General features: G+C 45.8%; 1 protein-coding gene across 3 annotated transcripts in view; it reads right to left on the bottom strand.

The window, feature by feature from the left end:
- The window catches only part of AGPAT3 (1-acylglycerol-3-phosphate O-acyltransferase 3), an 86,137-nt gene extending 73,022 nt beyond the window's left edge, over window positions 1-13,115 (bottom strand). The window contains exon 1 of one of the 3 annotated variants that reach the window (XM_038150267.1): window positions 13,026-13,115. The gene's annotated coding sequence lies outside the window, so the exon portion shown is untranslated. Of the gene's footprint in view, window positions 1-12,466; window positions 12,753-13,025 lie in introns of those variants that run through there. The other 2 variants (XM_038150302.1, XM_038150253.1) reach the window with 2 other exon arrangements.
- Between the last annotated feature and the right edge of the window lie 4,522 nt (window positions 13,116-17,637).

Genomic DNA, 17,637 nt, shown 5'->3' with positions numbered 1-17,637 from the left:
CCCACACACAGCTTGTACCAAAAAATGGTCAGAGGTGCAGGAAAGAAAACCCGATCAGAGTATACTGGAAGCACAGAAATGAAGCCCACAGAGATGAAGCATTGCTAGTACAATTACTGCATGTGCCATGCTGCACAGCATTAGACTTACCTGCTTGTTACTGCAGTTTGGCAACTGATTCTAAATGCCTAAAAAAGGGCCCTGACGAAACCCACAATAAGTGGGATGAAGCAAGGAAGAGAAGGAGGAGGAGGTGAACAAGAGAAAATTATACCAAGATAAGTTTGAGATGCACAATTTCACCTGTCTGAGAAGATCCACCCCTCTCTGGAAGACATGCAAGTTACAATTTCAAGCAAAAAAAGCTCAGCGCAGGAAAAAAAAATCGCCACTTTGTAATCAGGTTGTATCTTCCTGATGCTGTTGGAACTTGTTAAATACTATTGTCAGCCACACACCCCTGCAGAGGGGACCCGTACCAGTGTAGTGGGGACTTTAATTTGTGTAACAACCATTTGCAGGTTTAGAAGCACTGGCTTTCTGCTGCTCATACCCTCTCTCATACATGTCATTCCACGAGATTTGTGAACTCCAAACACTACATTATCTGCAAAAGGCATTCTTCCAAGGTGGAGGGTCCATTTACCTCACAATAACATCCAAAATGCTTCCAGTGGACAGAATCCCATCTTAACGTTGTCCTGGAATTATGGTAGAAACATAGCAGGGCTCCCCTCACAGAAGAGCATCTGGTATTTTGAAAACCAGCAAATTACAGATTCCCCCAACAGCTACTGAGTTATTAAATGGAGGCTCAGTTAATCTTAGTTCTGCCTGCTCTCTGTAGGCACAGGCCCCATAGCCAGCAACAGGAAAACTGAATTTCCTTGTGGTCAGGAGCCAAGCTGGGCCTCATTTACATTAGAGATACACACATTTTTGATGCTTTATTAAGACACAGCTGATGGGAGCACTGCCAAGGTGACATGCTGGTCATTGCTGGGAAGAGAACTCCAAGAACAAGATGCTCCACTTGCACTTCTTGCATGGAGCCTCCCAGATCGCCTGTGTTTCACCAACACACCAAGACCATATGTCCTGCCAAATAATTTTAGGCTCACCACGCACCAAAGAAATCAATTCAGGAAGCTGGATGGTATTTCTCCTCTGCTCACACAGAGTGACAGACCATCACAGTCCATAAATTTTCTGGTACTTCATCTCAGATGCTTGCTGGCGAAGCGTTCGCTGGTGCAGGGAGCCAGGAACTTGACTCAGATTTTAATTCAGTGCTTACGGTTCTGCAAAACTCCTTCAGCACCCACCAGCTCGGTGCAATGGCTGCAATACCAAAAAGGCAAGCAGGACTGTGCTGTAGAGAGAACCAGCACCTGCATTTAAATTCTGTGGGCACTTCCCCGGCCTTTCAGCTTTTGTTTAATGACCTCCATGCATTCCTGGTAGTTACCACTCTCCTTTGGCTGGTCATCAGGAATTCATTGTGGCCACAGAAACTTACTGAGAGCCCAAAGGCTGGAAAAAAAATAGCAAGCTGAAGGCACCATGGTCTTCCTGGTGCACCTGTTTTGAGGCTGATCTCTAAGGTCACCACCTCCAAGGCTTTGCTCCACCTTCTCCATGAACACACACGGACTGCAAGTGAATTGCTTCACGTTCTCAGAGAGGAAGGTAAGAAGCAGCCCCTATCTGAAAGGAGCACTTGACAGCAAAGTAAAAATACCAATATCCTTCCCAGGGTCATTTGATCGGACAGTCAGGGCAGTGTTGCCCTGTGCTGGAATCCACAGCACGTGAGGCTCCAAGAGTGGAGCAGGGCTGGAACACGAGTCTCTCCCAGTATAAAATTTCAGAGCGTGCAGCTAAAGGAGATTTCCAAAAGTCACCTAACCCAGCTGTCCCCAACCTTTGACAGCAAAGCTTCTCCATCACCTTTTACTTCTCTTCATCTTTTTACTTCTCTTCACCATGACTACTAATTTTTTGCCCCCACTCCCTCCTAGCTTTTTTTTTTTTTTTTTTTTTTTTTTGCACAGCAACATAAGGGATGAGTAGGGAAGGCCAGAACTCACATTCTTACATTCTTTGGATCTCCCCTGCCCCTTGCCACATCTCATAAGGGCTCATTTCCCAGCAGTGACCTGTCAATCCAGTACCCAGAAACACCAAACTCCAACTCTTCTCCAGCATCTGCCAGGATCTTTTCTTTTTGAGTCGCTTCCGGCAACATCGATTTTACAACTCCTGCTTGGCAACAGAAAGCTTCTTCCAAAGTTTTGCAGCTCTCCGTTCTGCATCTTAAATCCCTAACTTCTGCTCTCTACAGCAGGCACAGACAGCAGTTCACTTCCTTCTGCTCCTGCAGCAGGCTTTCAGGTGTTCTCTACATAGAACCATCCCTTTATTAATGTTTCTAGACATCTCTATGATTTTTTTTTCCCACTCAGTTTTTCTTACAGCTTGGTCCACAGGAAAAGGTGTCGTCAGCTGCATGACACAGTCCAGCTCATGCCAAGGAGAACCATTTTGCAAGTGTGTGTGTGTGTGTGTGTGTGTGTGCACCCTCATATGGGGGGCTTGGCTTTTTTCTTTTGGAGTCAGAGAGAAAGGAAGGGTTTGGGGTTCTTGGGCATCTTGACCCACATTCAAGTTTCAAACTGCTAAGTGGATGCACTGCATTTTTGGTTACTATCAAAACAGGTATTTGGTAGGAATACAAGACAGCCTAGAGCTTTTTTTTCCCCTTTAGAAGTTTTGCCAACCTTGCTGTGTTAATGAACAGCGTTGAAGAAAAGCCTCCAGAGCAAACACAGAGGCACAAATGAATGTAGGCAATGGTATCACCAAAAACTGAGGCTGTTGTGACTAATTTTAATCAAAGAGAGGGTTCAAGACTACCAGCAGACTCCTACATTCCAGACTAAATGGCAATCCCACTACAAATGATGGTGCCAACCTTTTTTTTTTTTTCCAGTGTTGGTATTCATACTGCACTGGGGAAGAGCAAGGAGCTAACTAGACAGGAGGTAGCCAGTTTTATCTGCTCAGTGACAAAACCCTCCTGCCCAGGAGAACTCCACCACTCCACACACTGGATCAGGCAGAAACCTCAAAAGAGAGGAACATGGCTCTTTAAGGATCCAGGACAGTTAATGCTGGCCAACAAGAAAGGACAGGCCTGTGAGAGGAATGGGGGAGGAAAAAAAAGGAGAAAAACTGCAAGTTGGTTGTTTTAGGTCACCCAGTAAAACCAAGGCCTCTGTGCAATGCTGCAAGGTTCACATTTAGAACTAATTAACGAGGTTCAGAAAGGCAGCTTGCAAACACCACAGTATGCCTCAGACCATTCTTATTGCTTTTTGGCCTGAACCCATCTCTTTAAAAGCCAGCAATTTTTTTTTATTTTTTTTTAACCAAGCCCACCCCTCCCACATACCTCCCTGCCACAGGGCAGAGATACAACAGACACTTCTCTCCAAATTAAATCCACTTCTTCTTGAATGAAGAGGGGTCAGGAGGATGAGGGCACTACACTTTAAAAAAGGGCATTAAAAAATAATTATGCTAAACCATGTATCAGCACAAATTAAAGAGAGGCAGTAAAATGCCTGCTTTCAGCTTGCTTAAACATTCAATTAAAAAAGCCATCTAGGCAAAATTTTATTAAAATAAATCAACAGAGGAAATGCCTGTTAAACCAATGTGAAACCACATTCTTTTGGATGCTCTTTCACTGAGAAGGAAGTCTTCACTGCCATTATCAACCCAATCATGTTCTCAAAGGATGTGCCTTCCTTCACAGCAGCAACGGTGTGAAGAGCAACCAGTGCTAGTTTCATATGCAATGAAAATGCCAAGTGCAGTAAAGCTTCTGCTGGCTTCCCTCGTACAAAACCACATCCTCCTCCTCTCAGGCCCAGCAAGCCAAGTTACCCACAGATAACCCTTCACAGCAGTTTATAGCTTCCTTTGGGAGCATCAGGACAGGTTTAGCATTGGAGGAGTGTAGATGGATGTAAAGTACAGCCTTTGCATCCTTCAGTGCCTTGAAGTTTTGAAAAGCAAAGGTTCAACCTCCAGACCAGATCTACCAACAAACATTGAGATCACTGCAGAAACAGAAAAAGTTTAAGGTTTAGGACATTAAAAAATGACGAAATACAAACAGTGCGAGACAAAAGAAAGGTAAGAAAGGATTATACCACTTGCTTTTGCTGTAGAGAAAGGTAAATGCTCATTACCTGAATGAAGTAAGGCTCACAGTGGGTTGCATACAGCAGTCCTGTTTTTTCAAGGATAAACAGTGTCTACCTGGTTTTTACTGTGACGTATAACTGAGGTGATGTTGTGAGTGCCCCTGGACTCATCACCACCACTTGGGTCAGCTCTTGCTCTCCAGCATGGTATTGCTTCTGAAAAGCCAACACACCACTCCAGCAGTGCACTGGAATACACCAGAGAAAACTTACAGTATACAGACAAAAATGAAACTTCTTATTGGAAAGTTGTTGGCAAAAGCTTCAAAGTTTAAAAAAAAAAAAAGAATTACCATCAAGAGGGTTTTGGTACAGGCAGAGCTGCACCCAGGAGAGCTTGCCAGCAGCAGTACACATCTAACACAATAAACATACATTTTTAATGGACATGTCTTCATTCTTAGACTCTATGCTCCAAAAAACCTTTACCATAAGTTATGGTCCTCAGTTCGCAGCTCCAGCTGCAGCAGACAAGCTGAAGCAATGCCATTTTTAACCCGTTTTTAAAGGTGAGGCTGAATGCCTTTTCTGGGGGCTGAGCAGGCAGCAGCTGGACCCAGGCAGCAAACAAGCACATCTGTAGCAGGTCAGAGCCAAGGTCCAGCCCACCTCATGACACATCCCTGGCAGCAGACAGCCACTGATGGCCAGGGAAGAGCAGAGGACCAGGGCAAGCACACTGTGACCCTGCTGCTGCTGCCCAGCATCCAGGGATCTGCAGCCAAGGCGCTTCTCTGCTGCTGCCCTCTAAGCTCAGCTTAAGGCACCACTGCTGTTAGGCAACGAATGCAAACTCGGTCTTTGCAGAGCAGGCAGAGGGCTCACGGAGTGTTTTCTAATGAATATTTGGGCAGGAAGGCTTGAAAGGAATCAGCAGTGTTTGGCAGCAATAGGTCTTGTACCAACACAGGAGACGCTGGGGGAAAATGCAGCTGGAGTGTTAGGCCAGCCAGTTCAGCTCCCGCTGACAGAAACAACTCAACTTGAGACAATAAAAAGCAAACCAAGTTTAAAAGTACACCCTGTTTCAGATTAGCCATCTCAATTCCTAGAAGATTATATAATTGCTACAGTGCTAGCTAAATATGATCTACATCTGTTTGCAAGTAGTTGTCCTTTCCACAAGTAAGAGCAATACCACAGGCAAATTCAACATGAAAACCATTTACAAGTTTCAGAAGAGCTAGTTGTGAGCAGAGACTGCAAAAAGGCATGGCCCTGTCCCCTTGCCATGGGGTAGCCAGGAAAGCAACAGACAAGACAAAAACCTCAAAACACAAAAGCCACCTCAATCCCATGATCCCAGTGATGACATCTCACTGAAAACAGAGATCAATAACAATCTGCAGTCTGGCCCAAAGTCCCATTGCTACTTATACATTTAGCCAAATGTACTTTACAAACAAAGCAAGTTTAAAAAAAAAACCAAACCAAAAAACAAACTCAAATAGAGAGGAGACTCCTGTGGTCCCTAGAAAGAGAGGGGCTCCAACCCTCTGTACTATGAGTAACCACAGCAAGCTGCCTGAGGAACCAGAGGCGCCACCTCTGCTGTGACCACCAGAAGGAAAAAACATTGCTCAGGGGGTGATTTGGGTCACAGCCTCTTCACTGACCTCAGGAAATGAAAACCTTTCTTTCCCTTTTGCTTCAGCCCTCTTATAATTCAAACCTGACTCCTGACTAGCTACATAGTTAATAACCCAAGGGCCATCAGGATCGGGGAGATGCAAGAGGAGAAAATTCAGCTCAGACACACTGGTAAGGAGGTCAAGACTTCAGAAAGGTATTTGGAGCAAGGAGCCCACAGAGAAGAAGACACTGTGCAGCATAACCTTGGGTCAATCAATCACAGCTGGGAGATGAGCTCTTGCATTGGGCATTAAAAAGGTGTCAAACCTCGAGCTGCACATCCCTGCTCAGATGGGAGAGCAACATCCACTTGAAACCTGCTGGAAGGTTACCTACCTACCAAATAAACTGATCATGGTTGTGTTATTTAGCAGTATGTCAGCTGTTATCAAAACTTGGGTCCATAAGCACTCTAGCCCATATCACTACCAGGAACATGAAAGCTAGCAAGAGAAGACTGAAAACTGGAAAAATTCATATCAAACTAAAGCACGATATGAATTATGTCAAGAGGAAAGACAGGCTTCTTTTGAGCCAGCACATAAATCACACATTTCTTCCATCGTGTTCCCCTGAAAAGACCAAATCTGCATTTGAAGTACCACAACCTTGAATCTCCAGGGGGAAAAAAAGCATTCTTTGTGCAGAGTCAAGCTTCAGGAATCTTGCAGCAGTAATTACAGACACTGCCTCCCCAAGCCATCTGCTGTGGCATTTATAACTCCTGGAAGGGCAGCAGGCAGAGCTGGTGGAGGAGAAGAGGAGACACGAGTATCTCAGCAGCCACAGGAAAGCTGTGACACTGGGCTGACCCAAAAGGAACTGATGTCCTGGTTATCCAGACCTCCTCTCCTTCAGCTGGCAGACACAGCTGGTGTTCATGCAGCAGAGGGAACAGTGGGATCTGCACCCTTTCCAGGTCAAAGGAAATCAGGAGACCACCCTCAAGTCACACGAAGCAAGCCCAGGCTGGCAAGACCCCAGTGGGAAGTGTCTGGCCAGAATCTCATCCCACGAATGAGGGAACTCGTGCTCTGGAGCCAGTCTGAGCAACCCAACTTCCACATCCAGATGGACATTCCAGATCACAGCACAGCCAACAGCTCCACACACCTCCTCTCCTCCAAGAAGTGATGCCAGTGACGTGGTCAGAATAATTTAGAGCGAGCTAAATCCATCCTTTATCAGCACATGCACGCTCCACCCTGACCTACACATCTTCATGCTGCTGACCACAGCTTCTGCAGATTGTTTTCATCAGCACAGATAGAGACAGAAGAAGAGGCAGCAGGACAGCTCACCCACCCTTTGCTCCCACAAGCAGGAGGTCCAGCAGCAGGCCAAGCCCCGGGCACGCTGCAAATTCCACTTTCTCAGTACAGCTGGAGACAATGCCGATTAATTGTTTTGCCATCCATACAAAATTACTACAATACTCACTTCATAGGGCTGTCACAAGGATTATTTAACATCTCTGAAGAGCTTTGAAGAAGAAATAGTGGCTATTGTTCTCAGTACCATAGAATTGGGAACTATCTCACATGAATTTTGCATGACTGTGCATGTGTGACAGTTGCAGCACCAATAGATTATTTTTCTTCGCCAAAAGAAAAAAAAAAAGCATCTCACAGTAGCTCATTTACTCTGAGCAACATTTCAGTCAGAAATGTATTTTGTTTTGCTTGTTAATATACCCTAAATAGAGATCAACTCTGACTATTTAATTAATAGATTCAGGTGCTGTTTCTAGTCTCTCCTAATTAAGGGAAACACCGTGGTTTTTTGCAAAGAACTCAGTTTAGGCTGTCAGGGCTTCCAGCGAGCACACTATAATTACCTAAGCAATGCTAACACACAAGAACAACAAGAGGAGAAGAAAAGGAACTAAAAATGTCACTGAAATCTCATTTCATTTACAGCAAATGAGAAAGTCTGCATGGAGAAGAGCTGCTACACACAGAGTCACATACTGCTTACGCCTGACCATTAAATAGCTCTTAGCATTGATGCAGAACATTGTAGCAGTTTTAAAAAGTGTTTTTTTTCTTCCTGAATACACAGGAGCTGTTGGATTCTAAACGTTCTGCAATACACTCGGATCCACCTCATTGGTATGGAAAACTTTCACCATTTCAGTCCAAATGTATAAGGAATCTATACGCCTTTTCTTTCTCATAAAATACAGGGAAATCAACATCTACTTCAAGGAGAAACATTTTCTTTTTTTCTTTTTTTTTCCTGAGCAGTCTGAAACTCCAGCAGTTATCACACAATTAGGCAACAAGGTTGCAACCCAGGGCACAGCCCATTTTGGCAGGGAAAACGAAGGATTTCCACTACACCAAGCTTCAAACGATCTCTCAACTCTTTGGGACACAAACCACATCTTTTGTTTGGAAAGCAAACACCACATTATTGATACTACTGCAAGATAAATGACAGTATTAAGACTAGTCAGCACACCAGCTTTCATTCCCCATCCAAGAGGGAACAGAAAGCTTGTTCTCATTATTTCATGCTGGCTCCCTACAGAGGAACTGACACCTATGGGTGCACAAAAAATGCAGCATTGCAGTAGCAAGCCTCACAGAGCCCAGCTCCCAAGTTCCCCAATTCCCAGGGGAGGAACAAGCCCAAAGCTACATGCTTGCTGTCCCTAAAGTTGCATGCCTCAGAATAGCTACAAGGGCTGGGGGGAAAGAAAGAAAAAATTTAAAAAATAGAGAGAAAAAAGCAACAGGAGAAACTGGGCTGTTTTGCCAACAGCAAGGAGATTGTACTACCGATTCCTGCTTTCCCCAGGTTTGTCTTGTAAAGATCAACAACTTTGGAAAGTTCAATGTGCAAGACAACACTGACCCCTTCACAAAACAGGCACGAAACAGAAAAGTCACTCTGATTGTCTCCTCTGCCCATCAGTCCAGTGCAAAGTATCCTCAGGTACCCTGAGTGTGAATTATTTCAATACCTTCCAGGGAAAAGGCCAGGAAAGCTTCATCGTAATTGCCATCCAGCACTTCCTCGGTCAATGCACTGAACTCCTAAAGCTATTTGGGTTTTACTTGGGTTTACCTGCAAAAAAAGAGCCCCATGGGCTCTCAGTTCTTTCTTGTAACACTGAATACTCATTTGGACAAGAACAAAACCCAAGTCTCCTGCTTCCCAAGCCAAATGTCCCACCCAGCACAGTTATGCTGGTCAGACAGCTGCAAATACATGCACAGCAGAAGGCAGAGCTGCTGCAAAGGACTGGAACCAAAGGCAGCACTTGCAGATTGGTGTTTGCAAAAAAGACAAATATTTCTTTCATCTTTGCTATGACTTGTGTGTCACACGCCTAAGTGTTCATCTTCTTATCACTGTCACGTCTTGCATACTCCTGCATGTGTCCAGACTCACAGGCACAAGGAAATGTTGCAGATAAATCATAAATGTATACTGACTTTGGAGGCATCAAAAAAAATACATAAGCAAGAGTTCACTTCCTTTTTAACCATCTGAAATTTGGACCTCTGGAATTAATAAACCAAGTTTGGTACACCAGCAAAATAAACACTTCCTAGAGATCTTGATTTTTCCCACAGGTGCCTGTGTCCTAGTGATAATCAGTCCCTAACTTAGGTGCTGACTCACGCCTGGAATCCTACCAGGATCCTGCATCAGATGGCAAGCTGATTTTCATGCAACACATTTAAGAGTATCTTCATCAAGCATGCAGCACAGGCCTGGGGATTAGTGTTCCTTTTTCTTATTTTATCTTCGTTAATATCATGGTAGAGAAAAAATTTGGATAATGCCTTCAAATACCTCTCTATGCCCTTCCTTTTCATTTTGGTAATAAAAAATGTTATCAATTACTTGTTAAGAGCTACCCACAAAAAAAAGCTCCCTGGCCCTAATGTGGAATGCAAGAGTAGACAGAGAGTACTTATTACTGATGTCTCTGCACCAGAAGGTAGAACAGTCTGAGAAACAATCAAGTCCTAGGTTATCTTTGGGTTTTGTCATCTCTTTTGTTCTTTATCTCCCAGCACTCTGGGTACCAATTGCCAAGACACCTGGTCTTTGTTCAGGCACCGACTATAACCAAGCTACTCATGCACTAGCCAGGGATGAACACTAAAAAACCCAGTGAAAGAACAGGACATTTTTAACCACTGCAGATGATAATTAAGTTTCTTCATCAGTACTCTGGCCATTCTTATGAAGAATTATGTTCTCATAAGCCAAAGCAGCAACACTGAATGCGACCTTTTTTTTTTTTTTTTTAATTTGCAGTGTAGAAGCAGCCTCCCAAAATTTATGGCTATCATGAATTTAGAACAGGTGAACTCATTACAGTTAACAGCAATACTTTATTCACACTGGTTCCCCACAAAATGTAAGCCTCAAATCCAATTATTCTGTAATAGTTTTGTAAGTAAACAAAACACCATTTAGGATTTGAAAACAATGCATCTTTCTGCTAACAGAGGCAGAAAGGAAAAAAAAAATGAAGCCAGCACAAGACTGTGCAATAATATCATTTTGTAAGAAGATTAACACAAAGCAGAAAGCTCTAGCTCTGGCTGGGAAAAGAACGTATACTTTGTGCTAGTAGAGCTCCCTGTAAGTGGAATTTTGTCCAGTTTGCTAATGCACCTCTTCAGAGATAAAAGAAACCACAAGGGGAAGAGGAAGTTCTTTTTTTTCTGTCTAACATTACCTCATTACTAAAGCCCATTCTGATTTCAGCCCTTGTCAGGCACAACTTGAGCACTCTCAGCAGAGCTATCTGCAATGCATTGTTAAACTGCACCACAAAGTTTTGATAAGTGGTCCTGCCATTTTTATCATGCTCAGCGGGGACAATCTGGTCAGGTGTTTTTCCTGTGCCTGTTGAATTCCAGCTATATTTGGAGACCAACTGTTCTCTGTCCTGCTTTCTCCAATTAACTGTGTGTATAAGGGTGGAGAGGTGAAGGTGGGAATCAGGCAAGAAAGAGATAACGAGACTTTCTTAAGAGTACATAAAACTGCTCTTAGAAAAGGCTGAAAACCATACTGAAAAGTAATGAGCATCATCTCAGTCATTAAGGCTCAGTAACAATAGATGTGAAAGGGAAAGAGGACTAGAGTACACAGAAGGGAACCAAAAGCCAAGGCTCCTGTGCAAGTTACAGGAAATATTAGAACATTTACGTTTAAAATCCAAGGGTCAGAACTGTTCGCAGCACAAGGAGTCCTGTAACAGCCCAGTGCTCAACTACAACTCAACTTCATCATCTCCTACACAGCTGCAGCCTTGCAAGAAAATTAATGGAAACTGTACAGGCCCTACTGCTTGTAGAATCAAACTTGAAATAAAAACCACATCTATCTGAGCTTACACTGAACTTCACCTAAATTACCTGTGGTTCAAGCACAGTCTCAAGTGAAGAGCGTCATCACAAGAGAAACAGTGCCAAGTCAAGAGGAGAGCTTTACCACTCTGCTCCCAAACACGCTTGGCACATCAGCAATTCACTGACAGCAAACATGCCATCTTGGACTCCAGCCTGTTTCCCTCAGAGCAGGAGAGGGGGAAAGGCCATGAAGTTTATTTTGGCCTTGAAATTAATGAGTAAGATAACATGATGAGCTAATGAGATTATATGATGCTGCTTTGAATAAGCAGCAAGACTGGAAACTCTTGGAAACTCTGACACTTTCCTTTCTCATACCACACAGGCTCTCTGCCTAATCAATGAGGAAATATGAAAACTAAAAGAGGAAAAAATATTGGAAGGGAAGAACATACAAGTGTGGCACCAAACAGGTAACCACCTCAACACAAAAAATTTCCATCAGAATACAGTGTATTAAATAAGGGGATAATCAGCGTGCTTATTTATTTAGATGCCTACACGTTAGGCTAAGACCTTAAGATATCCATCAGCATCCTCTGAGCAGCATCCAGGCACAACAGCATCCCATTTGGTTGCCTCTCTCAGATCAATAGGGTTTGCTCTTCTCCATTTTGCACTCGCAAGCTGTGCACCAAGGCACAGCCCGGCTCTTCCGAAACGGGCTATCCTTCTTTCTTTCTTTTTGTTTGAAACCGCTCCCCCACTTCTTGCCCATCCATCCATCCATCCATCCGTCCATCCGTCCGTCCATCCATCCATCGCACTCGGCGGGGATCCCAGCTGCCCTCCTCCCGGCAGCGAGCGGCCAGCCTGCGCCTCCCGGGACGGCGTCCATCTCACCCGGGATGGGCAGGATGCGCTCCGGCCGAGACCATTGTGCCCTTCCCCGCACCGCCGCCGTGCCCCCGCCCCGGGTACCGCCCGCCGGCGCACAAAGCGCTGCCCCCGCCGGCGGCACCGGCACCGCCGGACCGAGCCGGGCTGGGCCCGCCGCGGCTCCTCCCGGGCCGCCGCAGCGGGGGCGGCGCGCCGGGGCCTTTCCGAAGGGGTTCCCGGCCGAGCCCCCGGCGGTCGGCAGCGCCGGGCGGGGATGCTGCGCCGGCCGCCGAGAGTCCGCCGCCCGCCTCCCCCCGCATCCCGGTACCCGCGCCTCGCCGGCGGAGCGGCACCAACCTGCAGTCCCCGCCGCCGCCTCCTCCGCCTCCTCCTCCTCTTCCTCGGGAAGAGCCGGAGCTGCCTCTGCCCGCTTCAGCCTCCAGCCCCCGGCGGCGGCGGGCTGGCTCGGCGCCGCTGCCCTCGGGAGGCGGGGAAGGGGCGAGCGGGGCGGGCGGCTGCGGGAGCGTCGCTCATTGAGTGCGGCAGCCCCGGCTGTCGCTGCCGCCGCTCCCCGCAGCCGCTACTTCCTGTGCGGCGATGGTTCAGTTCCTCCCGGGCCGCTGGGGGCAGGAGAGCCGGGGGGCGGAGGAGGAGGAGGAGGAGGAGGAGAGGGGGAAGGTCGGGTCAGATAGCGGGGGCGGCAGCGGCCGCCGCCGCCGCCGCCGCTCCTCCCGCCCGGCGCGGCTCCGCCCCGCAGCGCCCGGCCGGGGCTCCGCGCTGCCCGCGCCGCAGCGGGACGCGATGCGGCGGAGCCGCCCCGCCCGCGCCCCGCGCTCCGCCGTGCCGGTGGCGGCCGTGGGGAGATTACCCAGCCCTGGGCACGGGAGAGCGGCTCCCCCGCAGCCCCGCCGCTCACCGGAGACATGGCTCTGGCTCCCGCCGCTGCCCCCGCGGAGCGCGGTCCGTGTGCGCCCGCCCGCCCGGCCGGCAGCGCATCCCGCGGCACGCAGGGAGGGAGGGAGGGATGCGGGCAGGCGGGGAGGGAGGTGCCCAAGGGCCCGGCCCCGCCGCAGCCGCCCCGCGGGGCTGGGAGGGAGCGGGCGGCGCCCGGCTGGCGGGGGCGAAGCTCCCGGGCGAGGGGGATGCGAGTGGGGAAAGGCGGAGATGGAGCCGTGGAGGATCGATGAGGAAAGTCGCAGTAAGGCAGGAAAGGGGCACGGAGCGGTGTTAATAAATGGCACAGTCCCGGCGCGGATGGAGGGATGGGCGCTCGGTTGCGGGCGCTCCACGCGCTGTGAATCCGTGCCCTGCCGAGACCCGGGCGTGGTGGAAGCGCTCCGTGAGAGGAGCAGGACCTCACCTGGGCTGTTTGATTGGTGCCAGTGTGACACCAGCGACTGACGGCGTCCTTTTGTTCCCACACATAAACACAAAGGAGCAGGTCTGAACGCATCAAAGGCTGTACACGTTCGTTCCGTTTTGCAGAGTAAGTTTTAAAAGATGATGGTTTTGTTTGGACTCATACTCGTGCTCCTCAGGGTGTGACGGCATTGCCTGTAGGGTCTGTCCTGGTCAGAGAAATTCAGCATGAAGAGGTTTTTATGGGCAATGATGAGATAGGGAAGTCTTCCTCTGCTTTCTTGGATGCAGCATGGCAAGTGTCAAAGCTTGGAAGCCAAAACCTTCCCTTTAGGAAAAAAAAAAGGGGGGGGGGGGGGGAAGAAGAAAACAAGAAAAGAACAAAAGGAAAGAAAAGAAAAATGAAACTTGAATCAGAACAACATTTTTAAATACCAGTTCCTAGTGTTACCCTTTAAACGCCTTACTGATTCCACTAAATAATTAGGTGTAATCTCCAAGATGGTGAGTGCTTGTAGCTCTTAAAGCTTTTTCTTCAAGATGACATGTGTTCACTACCACTAAAAGATAGTTCCAGAATACAGATTTTGAGATTAACATTAGGCAGTAACATGGAAAGAGTCATAATGTTTTGTGAATCTTCACAATAAAGCAAATATTACCCTCAGCAGCTGTGGCAGACCTATATTAAAAAAAAAAAGAAAAAAAAATTGGATTTAACTGTGGTTTAGGTTCCAAATGTTCTCCCTCTTTTGCCTGTGATATATGACATACAGAATATCATAACTCGACCTACTTTAGAAAAGTACACACAAGGAATATCTAACTGTTTATGTTCTGTGTTTACTTGAAGTGCCATTAAATCCCTTTATTGCTGTGCCTTTACTGCCATCCCAGAGCTCTCAACTGGTTTCCAGTTGTAGTTGGAGGCAGAGATTTCTGCCCTTAGGTCGGGTGGGTGTGTTGCTTTTCCTTCCCTCTCTGTGCTCCAGCACAGCCTCCCCCTGGCAGTTCTGCTCAGTCTCATGTAATGCTGCTCAGCCCACGCTGCCTTGGCCAACCACAAACCCTTTGGCTGATCTCCTGTGCTGATGTGGCTCTCTAGGAGGCTGCCATGAAATCCTCCCTGGCTTCCTGGAGAACATCACAGGTGTATTTCAGTCCTCCCATGGAATGGAGACAGGACAAAGGCAAGTCCTCTGAGGTTCCTCTGAGGTGCTGAGCCTCCTCTTTGTCTTTATTTTCCACACAGGTATTTGCAGCTCATTTTTTCCTGCAACTTTTGTGTTTGGAGAAGGATGCTCATGGAGTAGTGCTTCAATTTTTTTTTTTTTTTTCTCTGTGTGAATTTTAGTGTACCTCACAAATCCTTTTCCAGATAAGAAGTAGCTCATTCAGAGAAATGATCTCATGGAAGTGGCTCATGGCAGTTTTGAGTGCAGAAAGGGAGCATGATGTAATTCTTCAGTCAGAAAAATACTCAGATTGTATCACCAACAGGATGACAATTAAGCTTGCCTGACCTGTTTCTGGTCTGCCCAAATTTTAACTACAGCAAAGTATAAATTCCCTATATTATTACATACTGGCAGTCCTGCTTTGCAGTGCTTATTGTGTCCAGTGAGAGTGTTGTGCACTTAAAAATCAAATGATCAAAACTAAAACCTGAAAGAATAATGCATTCACGGGGTATTTTAGCATAAGACAGAGAAGGGAAAAAAAAAAAAAGTACTTTTAAAGCTTAGAAATAAAAATGGTGAACACAGAAACAGCTTTAACAGCTTTTTTAAAATCCCCAAAGGTAGCACTTACAAAGTTTGCCAAGAAATGAGTTGCCATATTCCTGCTCTGCTGTGTTATGACATCTCCTGGCAAATGACATCTTCTCTTTCTCAGCACTTAAGAGAGCTCTCTGAAGTTCTGCCCATTACCTCTGGGGTGAAGCTGAGAGCAGCTGTCCTGATATTCATCCATTATCATCTCCAGGATTAAAATAAACTCTTCCACAGAGGAGTTTGCTGTGTGTATGAAGCAAGATTTCAAATAAAGCACTGCTAACCTTTTCAATTGAGCAAAATCCCCTTAACACATCAAAGCAGTTAAAATCTACTTAAGAGCATGAGTGAAGCAGCTATTTCAGAGAACCCCAACAAGTCTGCAGGGTATCCTGGAAAGAAATTCTCCTCCACTTATCTTCACTTGTCAATTTTTCTGAAAGTGTGAATATAATCAGAATCAAATTTTCTTTCCACCTGAAGAGACTCTCTTAGTACCCATTTCACCTGCGAGAGCCCCTCCCTTCCCAGATCTCATTCTGGCTTCTCAAACCATTGGTTAGAAATCACTAGAGAAGGTTTTCATATTAGTTTTCAGTCCTGAGCTGTGTCTAAGGCATGTTCAACACCCTGGTGCAAAGGCAGCTCCTTATTTCCAGTCAAGTGCAGAGAAGCCCCAGTTCCCATCTGGAGTGAGCAGAATCCAGACAACCACTTGAATATTGGTACAGCAGGTCCTGCACGAGCTGCTGAAGGGTCAAGGAGACTTAAAGCTGGCACTGGACTGGGGCTCATCTATTCTTAAAAATTCAAGGGTGCTCCAGCAAGCACAGATGCCCAGCTTTGGTCACACGTGTGAAGCACAACAGCAACAGCACTCATTTTCTAGTGTTGACACATCCTGCCCTACATTTAAGCTGGAATTAATCTGAGGTCTCAAGAAAAAGCACATGCTGACACAATGCATGAATGTGCATGTGAGACAAAAGATGGTGAAAGCCAGAATTCATCTCCCGAAGTGGTTAGTGCTTTAAATCCAACCTAACTCAATATCTGCTTAGCTTGCCAAATGTTCAGCGTTGCCTTCCACTCGTTGCTGCAAAATTCCCTGTTTTGCTGTGTTCCTGGCAGGGTTGTGCTGTTGTTAATGACAAATGAACAGAAATCTGTACATGAGCACAGCTTTCTACCAGTTACCTGAAAACTCATTGCTGTCAGAGCTGAAATTTCTTAATGCATAAAACTTTTTTTTTTCCTTTGGGAAGGTGTAGTCAGCTTTCATTTGGCCATTTTTGAGTTACACAAACATTAAAAAAAGTCCTCTCACCATAATTACAAAGGCTTCCAGAATGGTAATAGAAATGACTAGAAATAAAGAAGCTGCAAGCTAAAAATACATATATAGAGGGCATTTCAGAAGGGACTGCTGATTTGGAGTGCCTGTGTACACTTCAAGGGCCCAGCTTTTCAAAAGCTGTTGAGTTTGTATAAACAGTTCCCTTCCAGATGTCTCTTATATATATGCTTGTTTTTTTTCTCTCTCTCTCCTCTCAGATTGAGTGTTAGCTCAATTAGGAATGAACTCAGAAAGTCTGATAGAGTTGCTTATGAGACTGGAACACAGGAATTCCTGTTTTAGGAATGCCAGATGATTTTAGCCAGAGGTGACATCCCTAGATTTCCATCTCCATGTACAGAGTTTAAAACACTTCAGGCAACTAAGCAGAATTTAAGCAGGAAACTGAGGCCCCTCTGTGAGGTGGGAGGTGTGGAAGGCAGCTTAAATTCCTTTTGTGCACTTTAAAGGCCTAATGTTTAGCTGCTGTTGTGGTTGGAAATGGATTGTAAATCATATTAAATCCTAGTGTACTTTAATTTGGATTGTCCCGATGCCTTGTACATTTCTTTGAATGAAATCTTAATGAAAATATATATTGCCAGCAACAGATAAGTATGTGCATATGCTTTACTTGTTTGTATCTTTTAAAAGGGTGATGAAGTTTAGAAAGGTAAATAAAAAGTAATGTAATGTTAAACTGTTTCATTGGGCAGAACTAAGGATAATCAGTATTGTCTCTTTTCCACTGGAAAATTAACTCTACTTCTTTACAGAAGAGTCTTCCAATACAAAAATCACATGATGCTGGGAAATAGGTCATGCTGCTCAGGGAAGAACAAAACCTTGCACAATACAAACACACAATGCACATTTTGCTGTAACTACAATCCCTACACTTTCTCTCAAAATTTCATTTGTTGCGTTTGGATGCCCTGAGGTGAATTTTAGTTCTGTTCTTCTCACACAGCACTTGGAGCTGAACCAAGCACTCTTGATTTATACTGAAATTGCATATTTTTGCCTGTAGTCTAGGGACTGTGTTTTGTACATCTTTT

The sequence above is a fragment of the Motacilla alba genome, chromosome 1 (assembly GCF_015832195.1).
Source record: "Motacilla alba alba isolate MOTALB_02 chromosome 1, Motacilla_alba_V1.0_pri, whole genome shotgun sequence".
In the NCBI taxonomy this organism is placed as follows: Eukaryota; Metazoa; Chordata; class Aves; order Passeriformes; family Motacillidae; genus Motacilla; species Motacilla alba.
Note: the sequence above shows the minus strand (reverse complement) of the source record. Positions and strands in the feature narration are given on the sequence as shown.